We start from the raw sequence: 12,673 nt of genomic DNA on the forward strand, positions 1-12,673 counted from the left end.
TGAAAACAAGTACCTGTGCCCAGAAATTTGGAGGGTCACAGAGGGATATCACGAGGCTGCACCTTGTGACCGACGGAGTGAAGTGTGGTGGACCACCCAAATTGGAGGGTGGGCCATTGATAAGTGGATCAAGCCTTCTTATTATTACCTTCTCAAAAAGAAAATACATTTTTACAAAGGATCACCTTCCCCAGTGTGGCCTTTTTGAATGTAATCCTCTGTTGATAACTGTAACCCAGGGGGATGATACGGCTAACCTAATGTATGGAATAGGAGCAGATGTGTCTGGAAGAGATCCAAGGGGAAGATTTAGAATAGACGTACTGGAAAATAGCAGTTAAGCAGAAGGGACAACTATAACTACTAAACTCCCAGTAATACAACAGTGGGAACCACCGAATGATCCAGCTTTGGTAACGGTTTCTGAGATTAAAGGTCTTAGACAAACATTTGAGATTGAAAGAGGGTACGGTGAGACGAATGCTCGGGTAAAATATACTGTTAATAGGGTGTAATATATTGTTAATAGTTTGAACCAAAGCAATTGCTCTGCTTGTGCCACAGGAAGGCCCCCAGCACGGATCGTCCCTTTTCCCTGAGGGTGGACGAAAGATTCCGTAGGGATGTGGTGTATGATAGCATTATACCAAGAAAAGACCGCCTGGGGAAATGAGACTTGTCATTCACTTTCCTTACTGTTTCCTGCCTTGGAGTCTAGAGACGTTAAATTTTCCACAGCAGTTGGGAACCGTCCAGCGTGCCTCTCACGGCAGGGCGTGAATGCTGCCAAACCTGGGGGGGATTTACCCTGTGCACTGAAACTCTGAATGTGACCAAGGATGTAAGAGGAAACGGCTCAGCGTTACAAGTGCCTCGGGCGGATCTCTGGTGGTATTGTGGAGGGAGGACTTTGCGATCTGTGTTGCCGGCTAACTGGAAAGGTACACGTGGAATGGTACAATTGGCAATACCATTCACCCTGGCATTTGAAAAAGAAACAGGATCCCTGAGCTCAGGCAATAGAGTAAAAAGAAGTTGAGGTGTATCCCTTGATGAACGGATCTAGAGAGAGATCCCATTGGAGTCCCTAGAGGGGTCCCAGATGAACACAAAGCAAGGAATCGGATAGGAGCAGGATTCGAGTCTGTCTTTTTCTGGTGGGTAACTATAAACAAAAATGTAGATTGGATACATTATATTTCAGCATAACCAACAGAAGTTTATTAATTATACCAGAGATACATTAAAAGGGAATAGCAGAACAATTGGATGCAACCAGCCGAATGGCATGGGAAAATAGGATCGCCCTGGACATGGTCTTAGCGGGGAAGGGAGGGGTGTGTGTAATGTTAGGGAATCGGCGCTGTACCTTCATCCCCAACAATCCAGCTCCAGATGGTACTATAACTAAAGCCCTTCCAGGGCTCACCAGTCTAGCTGATGAGTTAGCTGAGAACTCTGGAATAGACACCTCACCGACAGGTTGGCTGGATTCCTGGTTTGGGAAATGGAAAGGTGTGGCGGTATCAATATTGACTTCTCTTATAATGGTAGCAGGAGTTTTAGCGGCTGTAGGATGCTGTATCATTCTCTGTGTGCGAGGATTAGTTCAGTGATTGATTGAAACTGCCCTAACGAAACGAATGGAAGTAGACCCTCCCCCATAGCCGGGAAAAATGCTTCATCTAGAAGAAGAAGAAAATAAAAACTCTCGAGAAGAAGAATGTAACATCATGCTGTCGGCCCTAGAGGCCTCATGTGGAACCATGCCCTAGAAACGCAAAAAGCAGTAAGATTATGAAAAAGGGAAGGGGGAAATTGTAAGAAAAGCAGGTCTTGTTTTTGCAGTGGAAAAAAGCCGTTTCCATCGGAGGTGACACGATAAGGGAACGACTAGACAAAGAGGCTCCAGCAAAGGCTTGTGGAACATCTCCTATCGCACGGACAGAAGGACAAACTGATTCCTACCGGATTAGTGACTAGAAGGGGGGTCAAACATTTACCCAGGGCTAGTGACACTGGGCAGTTTTACCAAAAAGGAAAGAAATAAACTAGTCAGATAATCCCTCTAGGTGTAACATAAGGAGAAGTAAAGAGAGGGCAGGACATCCGGGAAGGATCTGAGGCGCTCCGGAGAGGCTGTGAACCCCGGAGTACCCAACCAAAGAGAAAACGGAGGGAAAATTCGGCCAGGGATTAGGAAATAAAAAGGTGTGTTTCAAGAACGAAAAGTGTGCCTGCTTGTTAGGTCACCCGTTCTTGCGGGAATGTTCAAATACAACGTGCTTCGTATCGTTCATGGCCTGAGCCGTTGGTGTTGGATAAGGAGCATTTCTCACGCGGACACGAACCGGGGGGTTATGAGGGGGCCCGGGGACGTACCGAGGGGGGTTAGGAGGGGGCCCGGGCACGTACCGGGGGGCCGGCGGGGCGGGGCCGGGGCCGGGGCCGTCGTGGGCCCGCACTCACCGGGGGCCGCCGCCGCCATGCTGCCGCACGCGGGGATGAGGGCAGGGGCCGGGCGGGCCACGTGACGGGGGCGCGTGCGCGGGGCGGGTAGAAAAGGCCCGGCGGCGGCCAGGCCGCCTCAGAGCGGCGGCGGGGCCGGGGTTTGTGTGTGGCCGGGCCGGGGGCGGCGGCCGGGCGGGCTGTGTGAGGGGTCGCAGCGCCGCTGAGGTCAGTGTCCGTCCGGCTGTGGGAGGCTCTGAGCGCTCTGCGGGGGAGCAGGGCCTGTGGGCTGGGGGCGGCCCTCAGGAAGGGCCTGGCCGTGGGGGCAGGACCCCCGGGGGAGGGGCTGTCCGTGTGGGGAGGGGCGGCGCGGGGCGGCCGGTGTGTGGGCCTTGCACCGGGGAGAGGTGTCGTCCCGTGTTGCGGCTCCTGAGGGCCTGTGTTTTGGGGCACCTCCTGGGTGCTGACCTGTGAGGCGTTCGGGATGAGCAGCAGCTGCTGTGCCGGGGGAGCAGGGCTCATCCTGGCTCGAGGGACAGAACAACCCCCCTAGAGGCCCCCATCTGGTGACCTCTGAGGGGTTCTGTGCTTTGGGGCTTTGGCTCTTCTGCCTCCTGCTGGCTGTCAGCTGGAGAAGGTGGAGCTCTCTGCAGAGGTGCAGGGCGCTTGGTGTGGGCTTTTGTAATGTGGGGTTTTTTGAAGCAGTAAATGCAAGGCCTGGTTGCTCAGGGCTCAGCCGTCTCCCATTGCACAGAGGTGTAAATCTGCTTGAAGCTGTCCCGTGGGCAGAATTCTGTTGTGGCTGCTCTGGCAACACGGTTTTCCACATTACCCCTTGGAAGGATTTTCAAGCTCAGCCCAGCTGAGGTGTGAGAGGGCTTTGTGTTGTGGCTGCTGGTGGCCCATGGGAGGAACTGTTTTTTTCTCCTCCTTTGCTGAGGGCGTTGTGCCTACTTCCTGCTGTGGGCAGGCTGTAGGATGGATGGAGGAGCCATGGGACCAAGTCACGTTCCCTCTGGGGGCTGGGGTCGTTCTCTGGCATGGGCTGTAGCCAGCACAAAACTCACTGCAGATGTTTGGTGCTGCCACACGTTCCTGGTGGGTGTATGAAGGAGGCTGTGCTGCTAATGCAGCGAGCAAGGGCTGGTGCTCATGAGAGTGGCCGGAGTGCAAAGCCTGTCCTTGTGTTTGGTGTGTGGGTGGGAGTTCAGTCTGAAAGACAAAGTGAGGTGAGAAGTGTGGGGTGCTTGGTGTGAGATGGCATCTGCTGACCTCAGCTTCCTCCCCTCTAGCTGCCCCATCTTCCCCATGTGTTTGGGACCCTGGTTGCAGCCTCTCCAGCTTCATAGTCATGGAATCGGGTCATACGGAGGTTGGAAGCATGTCCAGGGGAGCGAGGAGCTGTGAATCCTGCGTTGCGGCTGCCGGAGCTGGAAGGCTTTCATGGGTGAGTACAGTGCTTGGATCTCCAGAGCTGTCGCTTCAACATCCTTCAGCAGCACTAAAGCAGCTTTGAAGAAAACCACTAGCCAAGAACTCGCTGGGAAAGGCCAAGTCAGGAGAAAAGGAAAGGCTGATTGCAGGAAAGTGTGATGTGTATACAGGGAGAAGTAAGTCAGAAAAAGTTCATCTGCTTGAATGTCCAAGTTAAACAAGGGACAGGTATGAATGAAAATACCCTTTCAGCGGGGCTGTGGCACCTGGTGGGGGCTGATTCCCGCTGTCCCCCGCGCTCCCTCCCCTCCCAGACAGGCACAGAGCAGGGCTGGAGAAACAACTTTTAATGGAAAAACATGAGAGAAAAGGTCCTATCGAAGCTACTCTAACCCCCCCTCCCTCAAACGTGCCCCCCTCCCCTAAACACATCCCTCCCCCCACATACACTGCCCGCTACAACTTTTAAAGGAAGACCAGGAGAGAAAAGACCCTATCAAAGCTACTCTAACCCCCCCTCCCCTAAACATGTCCCTCTCCCCACCCCCCCCAAACACACTACCCCCCCCCAGATACAGTCCCCTCCCTTAAATCTGCCCCCTACCCCCTAAATGCACCCCCTCTCTGCCCCTCATCATTTCCATCTCCTCACTGGGGGTGTCTCTTCCCCCCTGCCAACCCTGGGCTGCCTGCCAGAGCCCTGCGCTTGCTGGGTGGTGGCAACGGGGAGTTCGTCCCCCGCTTCATCCCCAGCTTCTCTGCCGCCATGGGCTGGGCCGGCAGCAGCTCCATCCCCATGTCCCCGCACAGCTCCTGGGACTCTGTCCTGGAGAGGAATTCTTCCAGGATGCTGACAGCCTCCATGGTCTCCTCCATGCTGTAGTCGGGCGTCAGCAGCTCCTCGGGCAGCAAGAGTGAGGCGACGTGGCAAAGCGGGGCAGGTGTGCCAGTGCCGCTGGGGTTGCAGTCAAAGAGCCTCAGGGCCTCCTCGAGGGGCACCTCGTGGGGCACTGCAAGGTGGCCGGCCGCATCCCCAAGGGCTTGGCTGTAGGGGACAGCAGAGGGGCTGGTGGGGACGTCACTCTCCCAAGAGGTGTCGCTGCTGCAGGAAGTGTCACTCTTTGGGGAGATGATGTTGTGCTCTGAGGAGATGCCACTCTTTAGGGAGAAGTTGCGCTCTGGGGAGATGTGGATCTTTGGGAAGAAGTTGCATTCTGGGGAGATGTTGCTCTTTGAAGAGATGTCGCGCTCTGAGAAGATGTTGCTCTTTGGGGAGAAGTTGCTCTCTGGGCAGATGTCACAATCTGAGCAGATGTTGCTCTTTGGAGAGTTGTCGAACGCTGAGAAGATGTCACTTTTTGCGGAGATGTCGCTCGCAGAGTAGATGTTGCTCTTTGGGGAGATGTCACACTCTGAGGAGATGTTACTCTTTGGGGAGATGTTGAACACAGAGAAGATGTTGCTCTCTGGGGAGATGTCACGCCCTGAGGAGGTGTCACTTTTTGATGAGATGTTGCTCTTTGGCGAGATGTTGAACGCTGAGAAGATGTTGCTCTTTGGGGAGATGTCGCTCTCAGAGGAGATGTTGCTCCCTGGGGAGATGTTGAATGCAGAGAAGATGTCGCGCTCTGGGGAGATGTCACGCTCTGAGCAGATGTTGCTCTTTGGGGAGATGTTGAACGCTGGGGAGATGTCATGCTCTGAGATGTCGCTTTTTGAGGAGATGTTGCTCTTTGGGGAGATGTTGAACACAGAGAAGATGTTGCTCTCTGGGGAGATGTCATGCCCTGAGGAGGCGTCACTTTTTGATGAGATGTTGCTCTCTGGTGAGGTGTTGAACGCAGTGAAGATGTTACTCTTTGGGGAGATGTCACTCTCAGAGGAGATGTTGCTCTTTGGGGAGCTGATGGTGCTCCAGGAGATGTCGCTGCCCAGGGGTGTCTGCGCGGAGGAGGCCCTGCTGGAGCTGTTGGTCTCTGAAGACCATTCCTCTGCGTTCTCAGAGGCAGGGGTGGAGGTTGGCAGCTGGGTGGGTGCTGGGGCCACCACTCTCCCCTCTCTGCCAGTGCCACCGGGGTCCCCAGGCATGGGGACACTGGTGTCAGGATCCTGGCCATCCTCCACTGCGTTCGGGGAGGAACGAAAGAGCCTGAGGGGCTCTTGGAGGAGCATCTCCTTGGTCACGTCAATGTTGGTATCCGGGTCGCCAGGAGCTTCTTTGTGGGCGGCAGCAGCGGGTCTGGGAGGGACACGAGTGCCCGTGGGGACACGGCTGGCAGGGGGTGCCCCTGCGGGGTTGGCCTTGCTGGAGCTGTTGGTGCCTGCAGGCTGTCCCTTGAGGTGCTGGCGTCCGGGGATGGAGGTGAGCAGCAGCGTGGGGACTACGAGCACCGCTGTGCACTGGTGGCCGTAGGCTGGGTGCTGCGTCAGTTGGGGCGGTGGGTGTTGTCCCTGGGGGATGCCAGGGGCTGCCCAGGCCTGGGGGGTCCCGCAGCCCCTGGGGCCCCACAGGGCAGCGCCTGGCGGAGCAGTGGCGCCATGTCCAAGGGTGGCGGTGGCCGGTGCTGGCCCGTTGGTGGTGGTCCACTCGACGTGGAAGAACCTTGGGTTGAAGCAGCAGCTGCATGGGGCCCTGTGCAGCCCTGTGTAGGTGGGAGGGAGCCGTGCTGGGCCGGGGGCACCCTCCGGGGCACCCGCCGAGCTGCCCCCCATGGCCATCAGGGTGCTGATGGTGTCAGGGTGGCAGAGGGGACAGGGGTGCCGTACCTGGTGGTGGGGCCTATGGGGCCACCCCCAGTGGGGGTGCCCAGGCTGCAGGGAATGGCTGCTGCTGCCCGGGGGTTGGGAACAGGGTGGCTGCACCTGGAAGAGAGACAGGAGCCATGGCCGGCGGTCACGTCCTGGGCTCTCGTCCCCGAGGGGTGGCCCCAAGTATTGTGGAAATTCTCAGGAACTGGGATTCACTGGGCAGGCGAGGGCAGGGACACTCAGCCGGGCTTGCTGAGCCCCCGTGCCAGAACTGCCGGGGGGGGAACAGGGGAGGTGGGATGGTGAAGGTGACCATGGAGAGGGGAGGGGGAGGTTGAAGGTGCCCAGGGTTCATAGGTGCCAGATGGTGTCAGGGTGGCAGAGGGGACAGGGGTGCCATACCTGGAGGTGGGGCCTGTGGGGCCGCCCCCACTGGGGGTGCCCAGGCCGTGGGGAAGAGCAGCTGCTGCCCGGGCGGTGGGAACAGGGTGGCTGCGCCTGGAAGAGAGACAGGAGCCATGGTCACCTCCTGCGCTCTTGGCCCCGAGAGCGTCCCCGGGCTGTGGGTCGGGGTCGTTCCCTGCCTTGGGGGTAGAAGGTTTCTGGGAGCACAAAATCGTGAAGGCTCTGGGGCGCCGGGGGGGCGTGGGGGCCACGCAGTGGGCGCCACCGAGGTGGCAGCGCCATGGTGGGTCCCCTCAGTCTCTTCGCTGCTAAGGACTCTTTGGCGTCTCCAGGATGGAATGTTGGGGCTCCCTGTGCTCTGCCCCCTCCCAACGGCGACTGAGGGGTGAAAGCGGGGGGCTTGGGCTGGCGGTAACGGGAGCGTGGGAGGAGAGTTGGGGAGTGCAACCGCGGGCTCGGGGGAGCTGCCGAATACGCGAGGGCATTGGGGTGGCCGTAACGGGAACGCGGGAGGAGAGTTGGGGGGTGTGACCACGGGCTCAGGGGAGCCGCCAGATCCGCGATTGCATTGGAAAGGAATTATTCAAAATGCCTTGATAGAGGGTGTAATGTTACCAACAGCATTTCCGGTGATACTGGGGGGAACTACGGGAGGTCGAAAGAATCCCAGTAGGTGGGAGGGTCTTCCTTGGCCGATCGTAAAGGAAGCGAGAAAATTGGTGCATGACTTTGGTCTTAATTCTCCCTACACTCAGTCGTTTCTTAACAATATTTTCACTACTAATATTATGACTCCTTTTGATAGCCGGACACTGATGTCCCTTATCCTCACACCAATGCAAGAACTAATGTGGAGATCAAGGTGGGAGGATGGTGTACAACGTGCGGTTGTAGCAAATTTGAGTAGAGCAGAGGGGGATCCGTTACAGTTGGCGACTATGGAGATGTTATCAGGAACAGGTCCTTTCGCTGATGCTCAGCGACAAGCGCGGCTAGATGTCGCGATCTTACAACAGTCTGCAGAGTTGGCGTGTGAAGCACTGAGGACGTTGCCAGAGGATGGCAAGGTCACTCCCCCATATACGACAATAAAACAGGGCCCCAGCGAGGGATATATGCAGTTTCTTGATAGACTAAGGAATGCGTTAGACTGGGGAGAACTGCCAGTGGCAGCCAAAGAGGCGGTTTTTCATTCATTGGCCGTAGAGAACGCTAATTCAGCCTGTAAGCGTATTTTGCAAGCTTTGCCTCGACACGCCACCATTACCGACATGATAGAGGCATGCTCTAGGGTAGGAACACCTGAAGAACAGGCAGGATTTTTGGCCTCTGCTTTTGCTGCAGCTGTCAAGCCCTTGATTAATAATCGTAATTTGGGACCAAAATGCTTTAAGTGTGGGAAGGTTGGTCATCTGAAGATACAGTGTAGAGCAGGAAAGCAGAGGGCAGAGACAGATATGACGCCTGTTAGGAGCGGAGGAACGGGAGGATTTACAGGCACATGTAGTTGGTGTCAGAAATTTGGACATAGAGCATCTGAATGCCGCTCAAAATTTCGTAAGAATGGCATACCATTGGGAAACGGGCTGATGAGCACGGGGGGCCCGAGCGCGATGACACAAAACAGGCCTCAGGGTCAGGGTGCTTGGGTAGTGCAGCCTCTGCAACCACAGGAAGCGCCGGAGTGGACGTGGCAACAATAAAGGAGGTTACCCTTACAGACTCCCAAGTGCAGTGCATTCCTACTGATGTGAAAGGGCCACTGGGGTATGGACTGAGTGCACTATTATTGGGACGATCTTCCATTACCAGACGGGGTTGGTTTGTGTTACCTGGGGTAATAGATGCTGATTATACGGGTCCAATTAAAATGATGGTATGGACACCCACTCCACCTGCGCATATCCCAGCGGGTACTCGCATTGGACAACTAGTGCCATTTAAGGCTGCCGTTCCGACGGCTGGAAATCAGATACGGGGGAATAAAGGTTTTGGCTCAACAGGTAATGCAGATATATATTTAGCCCTTGAAATCAGTAAAACAAAGCCCTTGCAGCGAGTTGCCCTAAGAGCACCAGGGGGTCAAAAACGTGTGCTTGATATGCTCGTAGACACCGGCGCTGATGTGACTGTTATCAGTCAAGAGTGTTGGCCACCCTCTTGGCCCCTAGAACACCCAGCTATATCCATAATGGGGGTCAGAGGAACTCAGATGACAAAAATAAGCAAAGAGGTGATTCAATGCCAAATGCCTGATGGTGGAGTTTGCTCAATTCGACCGTATGTGACAGTAGCACCGGGATGCTTTAAGTCAACTGGGCACTCATTTAACGACTGGGGGGACGGATTTTCCGGGGCGGCCATTGGGGAAGGGCGACCTATTTTGAAATTGAAGTGGAAAACGAATGACCCGGTGTGGGTGGACCAATGGCCGCTCAATTCGGAAAAAATCGCCCACGTTAACCAATTAGTACAGGAACAGTTAGAGAAGGGGCATATAGAACCAACAACCAGCCCCTGGAATACACCTATTTTTACCATCCCAAAAAAGAGTGGCAAATGGCGGTTACTGCACGATTTACGAAAAATCAATGAGGCTATGGAGGACATGGGTGCTTTACAGCCAGGTTTGCCATCCCCTATCATGATCCCTAAAGGGTGGGAGGTTCTGATAATAGATCTGAAGGACTGCTTTTTCACAATATCCTTGCACCCCGATGACTATCCGAAATTTGCTTTTTCCGTGCCCACAACAAATAAGAACGGGCCTATGTGCAGGTATCATTGGGTAGTGTTGCCACAAGGAATGAAAAATTCACCCGCCTTGTGCCAGATGTACGTAGCATGGGCTTTGGCACCAGTGCGAAAAAAACACCCTGAGTGGATAATTTATCATTATATGGATGACATCTTGATAGCTGGACAACAATTAGAGTGTGACAAGGCTATTGAGGAGCTGCAGCAGGTACTAGGGAAAGCAGGGTTACAAATTGCACCAGAAAAAGTTCAAAAAGAACCACCCTGGAAATATTTAGGATGGGAAATATCTAAAACTACAGTTAGGCCACAGAAGTTAGAGATTAGAACACACATTTCGATGCTGAATGATGTTCAGAAACTCTTAGGAGATCTAAACTGGGTTCGTACGTTGTGTGGCCTTACGAATGAGGACTTAGCACCTCTCATGCGCTTGTTGCAAGGAGGCGGTGGCGTTGATGCCCCTAGACAGTTATCTTTGGACGTGCAGAAGGCGATGCAGATGGTCCGTGATAAGGTCATCAACGCCTACGTGCATCGATGGGACCCTGATTATTCGATAGGTTTATTAATTATAAATCATGACGAACGTCCTTTTGCTTTAGTAATGCAATGGGTACAGGAAAGGGACCCGCTACGAATTCTGGAGTGGATTTTTTTGTCTCTCCAACCAAAACGTACGCTTATGCCGAGGATAGAGGCGCTGGCGCAACTTGTGATTAAGGGGCGTCAGAGGATCGTTGAGATATCCGGTCAGGAACCTGAATATGTGGTAATTCCTTTAGTAGCTGAATACTTGCAGTGGGCCTTACGACACTCTATGGCGTTACAGATTGCACTTTTGAACTGTGCTGGGACAGTTAAGGTACATTTGCCTCCGCACAAGTTTTTTAGTGTGTTACAAGTAGGACACATTGATGAAATTCCCGCTTTGTCTCAACGACCTGTCCGAGGGCTGACAATCTTTACAGATGCCGGGGGGAAGACACAGAAAGCAGCAATAACATGGTACATGGACAATAAATGGCATGATATTGTGATCACGGACTGTAAAGGGTCCACACAAAAGCTAGAATTACGTGCTGTACTAGAAGTGTTTCGCAGGTGGACAAAAGGAGGTATTAATATCGTATGTGACTCCTTATATGTGGTTGGAATCGTTCAACGAATGGAGCGTGCTTTGCTGAAGGAGGTCAGAGATGAGCAGCTGTTCACCCTGCTCCATGAATTGTTGCTACTACTCAATGAACGGCACGATCCTTATTTCATCACCCATATTCGCAGCCATTCGGGGCTCCCAGAAGGTTTAGCTGAGGGCAACAGATGAGCTGATAAACTTGTGGCTCCTGCATGGGCCACGCCACCTCCAGATAAGTTTGCACGGGCATCTCATACATTCTTCCATCAATCTGCACGAATGCTGCGCAGACAATTCGGGATCTCGGAGTCTGATGCCCGAGGTATAGTGCAAACGTGTGCTGATTGTCAACCATTTATACCTAACTTCGACCCAGGCGTCAGTCCCCGAGGGCATGGACCTTTGGAGTTCTGGCAGACTGATGTAACCCATGTGTCAGAATTTGGAAAACTGAAATTTATACACCTGAGTGTAGACTGTTATTCAACTGCAATTTGGGCAACTGCGCAGACTGGTGAATCTAGCAAACATGTACAAAAGCATTTGTGATCCGCAGTTGCGGCCTTAGGTGTACCGCGTGTGATTAAGACTGATAATGGCCCAGGGTACGTAGCCCGTTCAACACAGGTATTTCTACAGCTGTGGGGCATTACACATGTGACTGGCACACCACATTCTCCGACGGCTCAAGCCATAGTGGAACGCATGAACCAGTCTTTAAAAAATTTGCTTCAAAAACAAAAAGGGGGAGAGCACGGGCTGAGTCCTGTAGGTCGACTGAACAAGGCCGTTTACGTCCTGAACTTCCTACGCCTTCCTCAACACTGCCTTGTGCCTCCAATCGTGCGGCACGGCGCAGGCCTGCAGAGAGACCTGGGAGATTTTAGGCAGGAAAATGGCATGGTAGCAGTTAAAAACAGTGTGACGGGGAAGTGGGAAGGACCGTGTAGACTATTAACCTGGGGTCGAGGATATGCCTGTGTCGTTACAGATGCCGGAACCAGATGGGTACCACCAAGTGGATAAAGCCCTGGTTTGAGCAGACGGATTCGAATGAGTTACCCCACAATACCAACGACGACGGTGAGGGCTGAAGAAGTGCAGTGCCCCAGGTGTGGAACTGTGACCCACAGACCCTTGTGCCTTGTGAGGATTGTTGAGGCTGGTGGTGGTTTGAAAGACCACGTGCTGCGGCCCGGTGTGCTGTGTGTTTTTAATCCGGTGTGCTGTGTGTTTTAATAAAGAACTAAGTAAGGTGACGGGTTTAATTCGTTTAGCTATTGCAATAGAGTACAGAGTCAGGTTCACCTCAACACGAGCTGGCTGAGCGACAGGAGATAGGGGAGTCTGCCATTGACAAGGATTGGTCGAGGTGTGGCATACAGTGCTGTTACACAGTGCTACTGCCAGAGGTTTGGTCGGTTCCGGAGGACTGGTGGGAACAGGTAGTGCGTCACTGTAGCAACAGGTTCGGTCATGTACAGCGCAGAAAGAAGGGCAAGGGTACTGATATTGGAAGATGCCCCTGGGAATTAGTGTTGGGCTTATCCTTGTGATTGGAAGTTGCAGCTGAGCACAAAATTGAGAACCCTTGGTATTTCGGCTTCTTTTAATACAGCAGGATTCAATTCAGTTTACCCAACATTTAACACGTCCCTAGTGAACTTTTGTGGAGACACCACAGGGGTGATGATTGATTTTTGCTGTTGGCTCAGGGTCATGGGTGTGAAGATTTTGAAGGTA

The 12,673-nt window shown here is 53.7% G+C and overlaps 1 long non-coding RNA gene across 1 annotated transcript; it reads left to right on the top strand.

Moving 5' to 3' along the window:
* The first annotated feature begins 2,536 nt into the window (after positions 1-2,536).
* LOC141734705 (uncharacterized) lies at positions 2,537-12,011 on the top strand. The gene is made up of 3 exons (XR_012584572.1): positions 2,537-2,676; positions 3,741-3,895; positions 11,922-12,011. It is a non-coding gene; the product is annotated as an uncharacterized LOC141734705 (long non-coding RNA).
* Positions 12,012-12,673: the final 662 nt, after the last annotated feature.

Source organism: Larus michahellis, chromosome 24 (genome assembly GCF_964199755.1).
Source record: "Larus michahellis chromosome 24, bLarMic1.1, whole genome shotgun sequence".
NCBI lineage: Eukaryota > Metazoa > Chordata > Aves > Charadriiformes > Laridae > Larus > Larus michahellis.